Genomic DNA, 16,274 nt, shown 5'->3' with positions numbered 1-16,274 from the left:
TGACCGTGGTAATTAAACTTCAAGTATTAAAATTAATACCTGAGTATTAATGCACTTACCCACCCAATAGCCCTATAGCGCTTGCATCCTGTCCCTAAAGGTCTGTGTTACTGCCCTGGAAATATTTTATTTAAAGTACATTATAATTAAATATCATATATCATAATGTGTAAAAAGTAATACTCAAGTATCAAAATTAATACCTAAGTATAAATACACTTCCCCACCCAAAACACCTAAATACTTTGCATTCCATCCCTTAAGCAATGTACTACTCCCTAAAAATATTTTATTTAAAGTACATTACAATTAAATACCATATATTATAGTTTTTAAATATTAATACGTGTGTTAAAATAATATCTGAGTATCAAGGCACTTCTTCACCTAAAAAAAAAAAAAGAAATTGCTATTACTTTAAATCATATATAATTACTTTTTTACATTAGTACTCAGATATTAGATGAATATTACCATTCTGTAATTAATTAAATAGTATATATAGCTATATACATACCTATATACTTACCCAATAATGCGTAGTAAAGGTGTATGTGGTAATCATATATTCCTATAATGCGTGGCAATGGCATGCATGGTAGTGAAATGCATGGTGAAGACTTATGCGTTGTAGGGACAGGCTTAGTAAAGACTTATGCTTGGTAGTTAGACTGCGTTGTAATGGTTGTTTTCCATCAAGTGGGGAACAAGCAACAGGGAACATCACAAACCATTGTTTTCTCATGTTAATTCCCACGGGAAATTGTGAGAAGTGATAAAGAAAGAAGGGCTGAACGGAATTACACCAAATTTTGCTAAAGAAGATAGAACTTTATGAACGGTAATCCCACAGGAGTCCAGCGGTATTGCTAACTTTTTTTAAATAAGGCCTCTGATTGGCCGAGAGAGCTTTCTCTCTTGTCACACTTTTAAGTACTGCTGGACCGGTACAATCTGTTCTATTAACAAACACAGGGGCGTGTTCCCTTTGTCCTGAATTTGTTAAAAATAAATATAAAAAGTATAAGGGGCCAGGATAGAGATATCCTGACCCCCTAGCCCTTATGGGGGATAGGCACAGTGGGACCCCACAAAAAAAAAACAGTTGCTCAAGCGTCCTCTTGATGGTAGTGCCGGATCGTGTAAGCCTCACTGAATAAATTGGTACCATGAATGGGAAGCTTGAGTGGTGGTACCATGGGAGTACTGCTGTACCACAAAAACAAAAATAAAATATATTAGACGTGTGGAGGGACTCAGTGGGGGCATTGAGACGGATCAATGGAGGTTTGGGTGCAGTGCATGGATGCAGGCAAGGGCTTGAAACCAACTCCTCACTGTGCCTGGTTAAATGCCATGACCAGTGGTGGCTTGGCTCCAAGCAAGGGGGGGGTTGGGCCCTGTGGCCAACTCTGTGCTGTGCAGGGTCAAAGGCTGTGTGCAGCGGGGTTGACGATCAGGGGTGGTTTGGGTGCAGGGCCCACACCGTGCACAGCCAAAGGCTGTGTTAATAGGGGCTTGGGTGCCCACAGGGGTTTGGGCATACAGCCTGGTCGAAAGGGGTTTTAACACCTCAGGCCCTGCGGCCAGCTTCATCCTTAAAATTAATAGACAGATATGGCAAACAGCGTAAACTTTCTTTCTATATTTTAAAGGAAAGGTGGTTCTTTGGACAGTTTTTTTATTTTTTATTTTTGGGGAATTGAACGAAAGGCAAGATTAAAAAATATATTTTTTGCAGACTTGCTGGTGAGCAGTAAGGAACTAGACTGGACTTCTGCAGAGACAAATCTACCACAGTCTATACAGTACAATGAAATTCTACTGTACAAGTGATGAGATTGCAGATTCAGCAGGAGCAATGTTGCCAGGCTACACACGGTGCTTTAGAGCACTCAATATAGAGGCTCCTTCATCCACTTGACATTTCCTCTCCGCAACAATGAGCCGCATCCTGTGCTATATCTTTAGATGTTTCAACATCCCAGAGGTTCCACAAGAATATTTTTTCCAGTAAAAGTTTCCTAGAAAATTGGTGATCACACAGGGTGCAGATGACCACCTTGGACTTACACCGGGAAACACCAGGTGTCACTTAATACCATCATCGCTGTATGAAGATATAATTATGGTGTCTATGACATATACAGCCCCATGCAGACCCTCCAGCACTTCGCGATTTCGCGATTCCCGAAATAATCACGAAATCGGCTGAAAAACGTGATAGCCGCGATATTTACTATTTCCGCCGCAAACACAGGTCTTCCAGCAGGCATACAAAAATTATGCCATTTACGTTACGACGTGAACTGCGCTGTACAGCTGTAATAGCTGGAAACAGGAGAGCGCCCATATCTGAATTACAAAAAAAGGGGCATTAGTAGCTGACTTGATTTATGCCGTCGGCGCCATTGAGCATTTTAAATCCTAAAGGAGGCGGCGCCAAACAAGAACTACCATATCACATTGTGAGTTAGAAAGCCATTCCTATTTATCAAAGAAGCATACCATCCAGCCATGTGTGTGTTTGCGATTGAACATAAACACGAGATATTCATTAAACGCGCCTACCGGCAGCTGCCAACCTGGTTCAATTACATCCCACATCTTGTATCTGCGCCGCACATTTATAAAGGGGATCATATTGTTCAGCAGAAACCAAACGAGGCGAAAAGCACAAAACTCCCAATCATGGATTGTGCCACAAGGATCCCAGAGGCCTGGACTCCATCTGCCCTGAGATGCGCCTCAACCAACCACGTCATTCAGCTTCACACTTCTCCTTTGTATCCAGACTCTCACCGTGAACACTCGACTGCGGAGTTTGTCTCCATAGAGTAATTCAGGAGCAGCTGGAACCAGGTGTGAGGGAGGTTACACTTACGACTGATAGACGTGCGCACAATATCTGCAGCGCTCCTTCCACAGACACACAGCATCTAGGCACATTCATGATTATGACAACACAGGTGTTCTTGGGACCCTTTCTAACATGCAACTGAGCTGCAACTTCCTGAGGAGGTCAGAGTGTCCTCACATTGAATAAAGATGTACTTAACAATAGAGCTATCATAGTTTGACTATTAACCCAACGCGGTCCGAGCTCTGATTTGACAATCTGTATATTGTGTTATTCATGTAAAACTGTTATCAGAGTTTTAAAAGCAATATCACCTTAGAAAACAAGATGAAGCCGTTCAGCTTTGCTACCCTCAGAAAAGGAAGGCAGAAAGGGGAGGTGTTTTTGCTCATCAGATAGTTCAGAGGCTGTCAGCACAAAGTGTCTAAATGGCAGGAGGCTGAAAAATTAACAATGAAAGTTGGGATTGTTCTTTGTCGGGACCGATTACTGAGTGCCTGCGCAATACTTAGGAGTGTTTGACGGCATGAAAGGAGAATGTGGCTGTGCTCAGACATAGTTGGAAAAACAAGGAACCTTGATGTGCTATAAGAGGCGGACAGGACATGGCTAACACAACAGTGCACACTCCATGGCATTGCACACACGCACAATTACAGGCAGCAGACGAACAGCACAGCCTTAGGCACTGCATGGAAGAGGACAAGCAGCAGGCAAACAGCACACTGTATTGCACTGCACATATGGGCTGCAGACCAGTAGCAAAGAAAATGGCACTGCGCCTTCGAGGGCAGGCTGGAAACCGATAGCCTACTCCATGGCACTGCACATACGAGGGCAGGCGGGAAACCAATAGCCCACTCCATGACACTGCACACAGGAGGGCAGGCTGCAGACCAACAGCCCAGCCCCAGGCACTTTATAGAACAGGAGAGGCAGCAGGCAAATAGCTCACTCCATGGCACTGCACATACAAGGACAGGCTGCAGACCAATAGTACAGCCCATGGTACAGCACAATTGCGGACAGGCTGCAGACAAACAGCACTGTTCATGGCGATGCACATATGAGGACAGGCTGCAGACCAGTAGCACAGACCATGGCACTGAATATGCAAGGACACGCTACAGATAAGATATTACACTTTGTACTTTTTTTGTAGGCAGCATATTCCTCTTGTCTAGTGTGTAATTTCAAATTGAGCCGCATCCAGGTTTTTATAACGTGGCACAATTGGGTTGTAGTTGAAGGCAGGACACGGTTCTCTCAGTGGGGCAGTATGGTGTTCAGTGGGGGAGAGGATGTGACACCATGGTCAGAGCTGCTGAATTTGGAACTGTCTGGTTCTGAAGGATGATTATTGCAAGATGTCTGTCCTATCAGCACTACCTATAAAAGGGAGTCAGTGCATGCGACACAAGAGGAGGCTGTATCTCTGCACCCAGGGAGCGAATGGGGGCTGTGTGACTGAAACCAGGGAGCAAAGTGGGGCTGTGTGACTGAAACCGGGGAGTGAAGGGAGCTGCATGACTGAAACCAGAGAGGGAAAGGGGCTGTGTGTCTTAAACCAGAAAGTGAAGGGAGCTGCGTGACTGAAACCAGAGAGAGAAAGGGGCTGCGTGACTTAAACCACTGAGTGAAGGGAGCTGTGTGACTGAAACCAGGGAGTAGTGAAAGTGGTGCCCCGGCAGGGGTGCATACATGGGCGCTAGAACATCCCAGGGAGAAATATGGCCCCCTCCCACGAGGTTAGGAGATTGGAGCTGCGCTTCGGTAGAGCTGCTGAAACTTTAAACATGCCTATTTCAAAGTGGAATACTCTGCTAAAACAGGTTCCATTGATTTAGGACTGAAAATGAATGATTACGAGTAAAATAAAGTGCCGCAATAATGCCGCAAATTTTTCATTTTTGTGCCGCTAAATTTCCATTTTTGTGCCGCTAAATTTGCAAATCAATGCCGCAATATCCTGGGGGGCCTTTTTTCTCAGGCCAGTCCATAATGTATGGACTAGGCCTGAGAAAAAATATCAGTGCTCGAAATGCACATTTTGTAATCAAGGACATTGTTGTGGTCATCCTGGGTGCTACAGTATGGGCACCTCCAGAATGTGGAAGCACCTCTGATCAATGCACCCAAACAAGATTGCCTGAGCTGTGTGCCAGAGATGACATGCAGCAGGTGATGAAGTATAAAGAGCACTTGATAATGTAGTAAAAAAACAGGAAGAGTAGGACTGCAATCAATGTCAGTTTTCTCCAAAGCAATTAACACACATTTAAAAGAACATTACAAAATTTGTACAAAAAACATAGAAGTAAAACAAGAAAAAAATAACAAAAGTTTCATTATTAAGTAACGCAAAAACATTGTGTAAAAACATTTAAGAAAATGCAAGAAATCCTTTTAAAATATAAAAAAGGGTTTTGCCTCTACTTATGCCTCCCTCCATCGTGTGTGCTCATGCATCTCTCCTCTCCTGCTTCCTTTCCGTGGTCAGCTTAGTGTCCCTCCATCTGCACTCTCCCACCTGCGCTCTATTATCTGTGTGCGTGTCCCTGCCATTAATTTCCTGCCCTTCTTAGTCCATTGTGTTGCAACTGTAACACCTACCCTCCCTTCTCACCTTGCACACACTGCCTTGCCTCTCTCCACTCTGCCCTCCATTCTCCATGTACGTGCCCCTGCTCGCTTCTCCTGCCCTCTGTACTTTGTTGTTCTGCTTCTTGTGCCTAGTCAGGTTGCTTCCCCTGCCTACTCCCTTCTCCCCCTCCTCTCTGCCTTGCGTTGTTTGAATTTGAGATCCTTCCACCCGCCTCTACTGTCTTTGGTCTGTCGTGCTACCACTGCCGATGCTGAATGACCTTTCTGTTCAGCGTTCTACTCCTTTGTTTGCTTCCCTAGGAACTAATGAGATTATATATGGCATTTTAAATTATCTTTTTTTTGTTTTTGGGATTTGTAGTAAATACTAGACATGTTTATGATCTGTCATTTCTGTATATATGGATTAGCTGTTTTAATGAAAGCATGTGTGTGTAATCTTTGATGGCTCTTTCAGAGTCGAATAAAGTACTTTGATTTATTGATTGAAATGATTAAGGTGGATTAAAGTGGACTACAAGCTCTGAATGCAAGGAAATGTGGGTACAATTTTAGAATAGAGAACCTTACATTGAATAGTATTGTAACATGTTTAGTCCCATTTGATGATATTTGGGCTATTTTTAACCCCTTGCATGTGCAGGACTGAACAGTTCCGTTCTGAGCCATGGTGGGCATTTGCTGAGGACGGAACCGTTCCGTCCTCTCATCCGCCCATGAGAGAAGCATTGGCGCTCCCCCCATGGGCCACCAATGATACCCCCAAGCAGGGATGGCAGCGGAAGGGCTTCTGCTGCCACCCCAACCCCCCCATTGGCAATCATATGACTTTGGCCCACACAGCATGCTGACGTCATGAAGAGCCATCGGAAGCACTGGAAGCCATTTGGTTTGGGTAAGAGGAAAGCACTTTTCCTCTCCCCAATATCTCTTAGCGGAGAATTCGTAATGCACGATCATACATGGGGTCGCGATCATGCAGCATGAATCCCACCACTAGCACTAGGGATTTATTCTTTTAAGAAATCAAGGCACCCCTTTGGCATGGGTCACCTCCAAATGTGAGCATTTTGTTTTGGTGGTTTTCTGCCCCCCTTGGATGCAGATCTGCCCTATTTTGAGGCTCATCTCTCCCGGGGAGATGGCAAAAAAAACAATAGCACCAGGGATATTGTAACATTATGCATGGGGACGGCCCCTAGGGCAAGAATTGGCTCCATTGGGGCTATCATTTTTTTGTAATAATGTTTGTCCATTTTCTGCCCCCTCAGTGGATCAGCCGTATTTGGAGTCCCTTCTGCCCCCAGGGGAGTGGCAGAAAACCCACTAACACTAGGCATTTTGTCATTTTATGTATGGGGCCACCCCTTGGGCAACAAACGCCCCTATTGGAGCTAATACTTTTGTTTAATTACCTTTGCCATTTTCTGCCCCTGCCTAGGGGCAGATCAGTCCTATGTTGATGCCATCTGCCCTTGGGAGTGGCAGAAAACTGACAGGCATCAAGGACATTGTTATATTGGGCATATGGGTGGTCCCTTGGGCAAGGATCGCCCCCATTGGGAATATCATTTTTTATAAATCACTTTTGGCTGTTTTCAGCCCCACCCAGTGCAGGTCAGACCTATTTGGAGGCCCATCTGCCCTTGGAGGGGGATGCAGAAAACCCACTGGCACCAGGGATATCGTCATTTTATGTTTGGGGTGGTCCCTTGGGCAAGGATAGCCCTATTGGAGTTGATCATTGTTCAAAATTAGTTTTGCCCATTTTCTGTCCCCCCTAGGGTCAGATCGGTCCTATTTTGAAGCCCATTTGCCCCCGGGTGGGACACAAAACCCACTAACACCAGGGATTGTTTTATGTTATGTTTGGGCAATGATCACCGCTATTGGGGATGAACTTTTTGAAACAACTTTTAGCATTTTCTGCCCCTCAAGGCAGATTGGTCATATTTGGAGAACCATTTGCCCCTGATGTGACAGAAACCCCACTAGCACCAGGGATGTGTATATATTATTCTTTGGGGCTGCCCCTTGGGCAAGAGTCGACCCAATTAGGGATACATTTCTTTTAATTTACTTTTGGTCGTTTTCAGTCCTGTCCCCCCCATCACCACCCTCCCCCCGACAGATCATCTATCTATGGAGGCCCATGTGCCCCTGTGGGGGGCAGTAAATCCACTAGCACTAGGGATATGTATATATTAATGTTTGGGGGTGGCCCCTTGGGCAAGGGTTGCCCCAATAGGATGGGGTATTGGTTATTATTTACTTTTTGTAGTTTTTCTGTCCCCCTTGGTGGCAAACTGGCCATATTTGTAAGCCCTTGGAGACAGAAAAACACTGGACACAAAAGAAATGTTTTGTGTGTGTCTGGTGTTCAGCTGGCAGTGTGTGTGGACTGGCATTTAGTTATTGACATAGCGTTTTATAATGTTAATTGTTTTATTTCTTGTGGTTTGCATTTGCGATTGTAATGCTTTATTTCTCTTTTTTATTCTTGTTCAAAGATTTAGCTTTTTTTGCTGTTATTCTTGCTTGCGGTTTCATCACTGGTAGTTCTTCAGTTTCTGTAGTTGCTTGTGTTTGGTAAGAAAACATTTTTGTACTATTTTGTACTCTAAATGAGTATCTTTTCCCTGCATGAATACGTTTTTTGTAAATGGAGTAATAATGGCAGCATGTTTAGCTTCTGTTTTATTATATGTAAAAATCTTCTTGCATTTGTCCACAATGTGTACTGTGTTTTCTTGTGAGTAATTTTTTGTTGTTTTTTTTCTTTCTAGTGAGATATCGTTGGTTTTTGCTGCGTCTGTGCAGAGTAGGTGCTGGTGAGTCTAGCTGTCTCTGGCAAGTGAGTGGTATTGTTTTTGAGTATATAGATCTTTGCAATAAATCCACACTTTGTTTATTACTTATTTTACACAGTGTTGGTTGCTTTTGACTTGTTTGTGAAGTTACTTTTCTTGGTAAGGGTTATGGCTAGCCACAGGATGACAGCTCAGCAGGTTGTTGTTATGCTTTTCGAGTCGTCCCCTGGCCATGGTTCAGAGACTGACTCTGCATTTGAGACAAAGGAGTGAGGAGAAAATAATTCTGGCAGTAAATTTTCTGTCTGAGAGTTTTCTGTCTGAGAGGAATCATCTGATGATGAAGCCACACTCAGTGCAGATGAAGGGCCTGCTTAAGAGGAGGCCAATGATGTGCTGAAGGGATGAATGTTTGACATTGTGCAGCATTCTGTCCATCAGTTGTTCTTTTTGCGATAGCGCAGGAAGAGGTATCTGAATTGCAGCCTGGGGCTGCAAGGCTTCCCATTGGAAGAGCTAACCTCTGATTTTCCCCAGACATGGTGCAACCGGCATTACCTGCTTTTACTGGTGTCGCAAGGTGTAGAGTAGATACTGAACACTTTTTGTCTATACATTTTTTTCTGTTGTTTAGATAGATGTATTTTTGTATAAGATTGTTGAGCAGACTAATTTGTATTCTGAACAGTATTTGAGGTACAATACTGCCAGACTTAAGCCCCATTCTAGAGCTACTCTGTGGACTCTCACAAATCTGGATGAGTTGAAGAAGTTCTTGGGGTTAACTTTTTTGATGGGCTTGATAAGGAAAGCATTGATGTCTTCATATTGGTCTGCTAGTCCCTTGATGGCAACTTCCATATTTCCTGCAATCATGTGTCATGCCCGGCATTTGCTTCTGCTCCGGATGCTGTATTTTGTTTTTTATGGTTTGGCATTGCCACAAGTTCACCCTGATTATGACCGTCTTTTCAAGATTCGGGCTTTTCTTAGTCACTTTGTAGATAATTTTTCAGAGATCTATGCTCCAGGAAAGAAAACCTGTGGATGAGTCTTTGGTCTTGTTCAAGGATCGCTTGGTTTTCAGGCAGTACATTCCTAGCAAGAGGGCAAATTATGGAATTAAACTGTATATGCTGTGTGAGAGCAGGACTGGATTTGTCTTAAATTTCAGGTTGTACACCGTTCGGGATTCCAGGATTAACACCCTTGGTTGTCCATCCACTTTCAGGGTGAGAAAATTGTGTGGGAACTTGGTAGAGGACTTTTTAACAAAGGTCACCATTTATATGTAGATATCGTCTACAATGGTGTGAAAAGTGGACACTGTTGCTTTTAGGGACAGTGCTTTGCGTAGTGATGAACTTCGAGCTGTGAAGTTTGCAGACAGGAGAGGTGTCTCCATGCTGAATACCATCCGTGATGAAAATACTATACCTGTGACGGTTTCCTACCTAGAATCCCCTGCAAATCTCAAATTTAGCTAGAAACATCACATTTTCAATCTTTTTTGTGAGGGAAAGTTGTGGGTTCATTGGGTGAAATACATTTCCTACCACCTAGCGTTCCCTCAGGGGTCCCAGTAAAAATGCTACCTCACTTGTGTGGGTTGGTCAAGTCCCCGTGATAGGGAAGGGGCCAAAACATGTTGTGGAGACACCAAGATTATATATTACAAAACAAGTTGGTTTTTTGAAAGGGGGTCACCTGCCTTTTTGTTACCGGACTCGGCAGCCATCTAGGGAAACCTACCAAACACATCCGAGGTTGGCTGAAAGCTGGGGTTTGAGTCACACAAAGGGAGCTGGGGTGTGACATTTACGTCCTGATGGCCAATCACCAGGCTGATGGGTCTCCCTGATGTAGATTGGGAGGGCGGAACTGAAAACTGCACCTGAATAACACTATGCCTGTCTCCACACAAAAAGTTGCATACTCCCCTGTAGTGCATCTGGGACCTTGGTGGATCAAAGGCCAAGTCAAAGTCAAAGTCAAAAACCACTTTATTCGATTAATTAAAATCATAAAAGTATGCTATACATATACAAAAATATTAAAAATCTTATAAATAGCTATTATACAGGTAAAAACTATTCAATAACAATGAAAATTCATAATCGACCATAGCCAACTTAAGCAGTTAATACAAATTCATTGTCTGTTAATTGAGGGGATCAGTGTCTTGTACAGTTTTTTGTCTGACCCTCCTCTCTCTAACAGACGCTGCAAGAAAGCTGGCAACACAGAACATAATTAATGGAGACTCTACCAAGTGTAAAAACATTAGGGCTGGCTTGCACTGAATAAAGTTCATACTTTTTAACAATGGGATAATAAACCTTTTCCTGGCATGTTTATAAAATGAACAAAAAAACATAAAGTGCGTGGTGTCTTGAGGAGAGAAGTTGTCGCACTTACAAGGGGCAACATCTTCAGGTCTACTCCAACCCTCCACATCCCATAGGACCATATGTATTTGGTTAAACCGCAATTTGGTCAACAGCCATCTATGGAAAGGATTGGGTACTATTGTCAGATATAATGACATTCCTGGGGACAGGGTTACCATAACATGCCCCCTGACAGAAGATTTACCGAGTTCTACTCCCTCCCGCTCGGCCTCCCTTAATTTAATGAAATTAGATTTTACCCACTCAAGGTCAGCCTTACATAGGGATTCTGGGTTAGAAAAAATGTCTGGTCTCCCCATGTATGCGGCTAACATTTCTATGTTAGACAACCACTGTAGTTTGTTCCTATTGTCTAACCTAATGCAGTCCTTTAGGATTTTATGATTAAGGGAGAGGTTCGGATTTAACCATATTTTGATCCATAGCAGTATTGGGGCTAGTTTAATTATATCTGCTATGTAACCAATCCCAAGTTCCAGATGTACTGAATAGGAAGCGGTTGAATGTGGAAGGCCAAGAAGCGAGCGCAAGAATTTATTTTCTTCCATTTGGATCATATCATGTTTAATGTAACCCCAAATTGTCGCCCCGTACCTTACGATAGAAATGGACTTTGCTTTATAAATTGTTAATATTGCCTCAACCAGCTTACCTCCCAGCCTTTTGGCAAAGCCTAGTACTGCCGCTGAAGAATTTCTCGCGGAATTTGCCTTTAGTAAGAGCTGGGGGGACCAAGAACTTTTATCATCGAAAACTACTCCCAAGTAAGTGAATACCTTCACTCTTGAGATTTCTTCACCACCACAGAAGAAGGTCTTAACTTAATTTTTTGCAGGGCCCAACGACATAACATGTGATTTGCCGTTGTTAACTACCAGGTCCAGGCTTTTCATGAAGTCCCCAAACGAATCCAACAATCTTTGCAAAGCCAGGGGGGTCCTGGCCAAAAGGACAGCGTCATCCGCGTATAGGAGGACCGGAATCGGGGTACCTCCCATACGCGGAATGTCCGGCGTCGCTGCCAACAGATTTTGCTCCAGGGCGTTTATATATAGTGTAAACAGCATGGGGGCTAATATACATCCCTGTCGTACCCCTCTACTAGACTTAAAGCTGGACGTACATTTCCCCTCGGTCGTCATCCTGATGGAGGCATTCAGGTCTTTATGGAGCTCAGCCAGGAAATACACAAGGGACCGATCAAGTCCCATTTCCAGGAGCATTGTCCACAGCTTTGACCTATTGACTAGGTCAAAAGCTGTGGACAAATCCATAAAACCCAAATAAATGGAGCCCCTGGCCGCTTTGGTGTATTTGGCTATTATTAGGTGGAGGTTCAGACATTGGTCCTCCGTACTCCGCCCCGCTCTAAAGCCATATTGGGCATCTGACAGTATGTTATTGTCAGAGGCCCACCCCGTTATCCTTGCTAGGATAACCTTCCCCAGAATTTTTATAGAGGAATCCAGCAGGGATATGGGCCTATAACATCTAGGGTCTGCCCTTTGGCCTTTCTTAAACACCGGGATAATAATTGACCGGGACCACGATTTAGGGAATCCTACACAAGCCGAGGTGTTAAATACATTTGTCAATATGTTGACCCAATACAATGGATTAGCCTAAAACATATCGGTAGGGACTCCATCTGGTCCTGGGGCCTTCCTCCCTGCAGTCTTCAATTGCGTTAATAACCTCCCCTATATGAAACTTCACTGGCATGGTGGTGGATTTTAAGGCTTGTCCCACGAAAATTTCTAATTCGAGGTGACTGCCATATATATTTTCAAAATGGCTCAGCCAATCCTCCTCTGCGATATTAGTTTCCAGCATGTTATTTTTAATATTAGAAAAAAGGGGCGTGTTAATGATTGCCCAAAATTTTGCACTGTCTTTTAATGTAGCTTTGTCCATAAGTTCAACCCAGGCATTATATTTGATTTCTTTTTTCCTATCCTGCACCATTTTTTTATAATCTCGTCTAAGCTGTGTCACCAGAATTTTTTTCCTCGGGCGCGCCTGGAGAGCTTTTTTGAGGAGATTATGAGATTTAGTGCATTTGTGGTCAAACCAGCCCGTTACTAAACTATTAGTGACTGGTCTGCTTTTAGTAGTGAGTTCTTTTGCCACTTTGGAGCAAATAGCTTCATACGAGGATATTACTTGCTTCCCCGTAGAATGTTGGTCTCCACATATTTCCAAATCTAAAGCCGCCTTTAAAGTAATGGTGTTAAGAAACTCCTCTGGAATTACCTTGCTCCAGTTTAGCCTCCTCCCCTGGTCTTTTTCCTTCACTTCAACATCCACCGTGTGAAGGGTGGATGTGTTTAAAAAGGAGAAACCATCTACCAATTCAATTGCCACTGGATTATGGTCGCTAAAAATTGACGGTATAGCATTATAAAAAACTACGTATTTTAAAAGGCCAGAAGAAAGAAATATGTAGTCAATTGTTGTGTCACTATCCCTGCCTGTAAATGTGGGAACACGTGACCTTTGATCGAAGAAGCCTGGGTCATACAACTCATTGTTAGATAAGAGTTTCTCCAATGCTTCCCCCTTACTTGAGTGCTCAGAGTGTTGTGGGGATGTATAGTCTGGCCCATCAATATCAATTAACAAACAATTATGACTACATAAGTGCACATTAAAATCGCCTAACAGAATGTATTGGCAAAAAGTGGTTTGCTTTAAAGTGTAAGTGTTTAAAAAATTCGACAACCATAGCAAATTTACATTAGGCGAGTCCCCTTGCTGGGAGTTATAACAATTCACCAGAATTAGTTTCGTATTATTGGAAAGTTTAAATTCCAGGATAAGAAAATTATTGGATGAACAAATTATCCTGCTAACTGTCCCTCTTAATTTCACCGAAACCAAGACCACTAAGCCCCCTATATCCCTCCCAGACACTGATTTTAAAGCTGGGACAAAATAAGACGTAAAACCATCCAACCAAAAATCACAGTCTATTTCCCAAGTCTCTTGAAATGCCATAATGTCATATTGTTTCAAGAAACTTAACCAAGAGGTATTATCTCTCTTGGATCGTAGACCCGCCACATTCCAAGTTAACATCTTAATCGTTGCCCCCTTAGAGTTACCATGAGTCGCTTGACTGCAATTAATACCAAGGGGATTCGTAGGCAATTGGTCTACTTCCTGAGGTACCAAACCGAGGCAAGACTCATCCCCAGTTCCCTCGCTAGCCTCTCGTCAGTCACACATATCCAGAGAAGAAAATACCTCAAATCTGTTGCGTGTGGGGATATTAGGCCCATAATTAAAGTGATTTTCCCCTCCTAAACCCCGGTGGAAAAACTACGTCAGTGCCGTCACTGGGGTATAAGGTCTCGATTTTGTGCTATGTGAGAGCTCTCTGGGGGGGTGGTTATAAAAGAAACCAAGGGGACGCGCCTGGATACTGTTTTCGTCGTGTGCCAGAGAAGCTGCCCTCAACAAGACGGTTGCCACATGTTGTGGGTATCTAAAGTTGACTATTATACATTCTCCTATACAGGATTTTTTAGAAGTCCCAATCCAGTTCACTCGTCTAGTGCTTAGAATATCACTGGCAAAAGTTGTCGGGAATCCACACTTCCTGTTTAACCAGGAAACAGTTTTATGCTTAAGGGAGTCATGCGATTCCTTATGCGTTTGGTCTGAGTGACTATCCTGAGGCGGTACGTTTGTTAGAATCACAACATAGGGGGTACAAGCTGATGGTAAATTTATAGGTCTACTTTTCCTTTCCACATGGCTTTTAGATGCCGAAACAAACCCCGTTGTTACTGGAATAGCTGCACTTAGTGCAAAAGTGGGCGCTGGTGTGATTGATATAACTGGAGTATTAATATTTGGGGGCTGAGGTGTTTGTTGTTGGTATTCTGCTCTAACTACATTCTCTTGCCCAGCTAAGCCCGTCACCTTCTGTTTGTTGCTATCGACCAATTGTAAATGTTTTGTTAGCAATCCTCCTAGCCTCTTAACCTCGGCGGCCACAATATCAAGTTTCCGAACTAGAGGTTGCACAAACTGTTCTAATTTGGCTTCAAATATAACCTCTAGGGAGCAAAGTAGTTGGGAAAATTGATCAGGATGTAATAGGCTGTTTACAGCATCACTGTCAGCTTGTACGTTTGGGGGCTCATCTAAATTAACCTGTACTTGTTCAGTGATGTCGACCCTTTTTTTGGAATTCTTCCCCCCCCTTTTACTTTGCTGCTTCCTACAGTTTCTAAATGGTCTAGCGACAGGGGTGACTTCGCCGATATTTTCAATCGCTATGTGCATGTCTGGTGCTAAAAAATCCATGTGGACCTGGGCTGTGACCGTGGAAGCGGCTATAGAGGCCGGCTCGCAGGTACCATGTTCCAGCGGACTCTCTACAGGTATCTGAGGAACTTGAGTAGTTTTGGGGGGACTATCCCTTCCCAGAGAAGCCCTTCGTTCGCTATTTATTTTGTTTACCATTTTCACTAAATAGTTATCGAGAGGACCTGACCCCGATATGAATGATTCCCTTGGACCGTTAGGCATAGTAGAAACAAGCGATTTTTTTTCAAATGCAGTAGAATGGCTAGGGTGTATGTAGCACTACTGGAGCAATATGACAGGGGAACAATTTACCAGAGGAGAAGTCTTCAAAGTCCTGGTAATCCGATACGAAATGTCAAAGGGTATGGCCCAGCCCAGCCTCAGACAGTCCCGGACTGTCACAGACTGTCCGCCCTTAGTCTGGGCTTCGTCCGGCGCCGCCCGCGCGCGTCCCGCGAGGCGGGAGGCTCTCAGTGATCTTATGGCGCCTCCGGGCGCGGGATGATGAGCCACGTCCCCTCCGGGGCTGCTGGGAGTGGTAGTCCGCTGGCACTGGCTGGCGTGCGCCTCCGGGCGTGAAGAGTCGTCCCGGTTTACTTAGCGCCTTATGCCTGGTGCCGTTCCCCTCACGGCAGGTCAGGATCTGCTTGTGCCCCCAGGAGCGGTCGGCGCTCAGTGCTCTTATGGCGCCTCCAGGCGCGGGATGATGAGCCACGCCCCCTCCGGGGCTGCTGGGAGTGGTAGTCCACTGGCACTGGCTGGCGTGCGCCTCCGGGCGCGAAGAGTCGTCCCGGTTTACTTAGCGCCTTATGCTTGGTGCCGTTCCCCTCACGGCAGGTCAGGATCTGCTTGTGCCCCCAGGAGCGGTCGGCACTCCGTGATCTTATGGCGCCTCCGGGCGCGGGATGATGAGCCACGCCCCCTCCGGGGCTGCTGGGAGTGGTAGTCCGCTGGCACTGGCTGGCGTGCGCCTCCGGGCGCGAAGAGTCATCCCGGTTTACTTAGCGCCTTAAGCCTGGTGCCGTTCCCCTCACGGCAGGTCAGGATCTGCTTGTGCCCCCTGGAGCGGTCGGCGCTCAGTGATCTTATGGCGCCTCCGGGCGCGGGATGATGAGCCACGCCCCCTCCGGGGCTGCTGGGAGTGGTAGTCCGCTGGCACTGGCTGGCGTGCGCCTCCGGGCGCGAAGAGTCGTCCCGGTTTACTTAGCGCCTTATGCCTGGTGCCGTTCCCCTCACGGCAGGTCAGGATCTGCTTGTGCCCCCTTTTTGATG

The 16,274-nt window shown here is 44.7% G+C and overlaps 1 long non-coding RNA gene across 1 annotated transcript in view; it reads left to right on the top strand.

The window, feature by feature from the left end:
* Positions 1–16,274, top strand: part of LOC146866035 (uncharacterized) — a 122,394-nt gene that overhangs the window by 89,975 nt on the left and 16,145 nt on the right. The window contains exon 2 of the long non-coding RNA XR_014976751.1: positions 8,251–8,318. This is a non-coding gene — a long non-coding RNA (uncharacterized LOC146866035). The remainder of the gene's footprint in view (positions 1–8,250; positions 8,319–16,274) is intronic.

The sequence above is a fragment of the Triturus cristatus genome, chromosome 2_1 (assembly GCF_964204655.1).
Source record: "Triturus cristatus chromosome 2_1, aTriCri1.1, whole genome shotgun sequence".
NCBI lineage: Eukaryota > Metazoa > Chordata > Amphibia > Caudata > Salamandridae > Triturus > Triturus cristatus.
The sequence above is the reverse complement of the archived record's forward strand: the minus strand, read 5'-3'. Positions and strand labels throughout refer to the sequence as shown.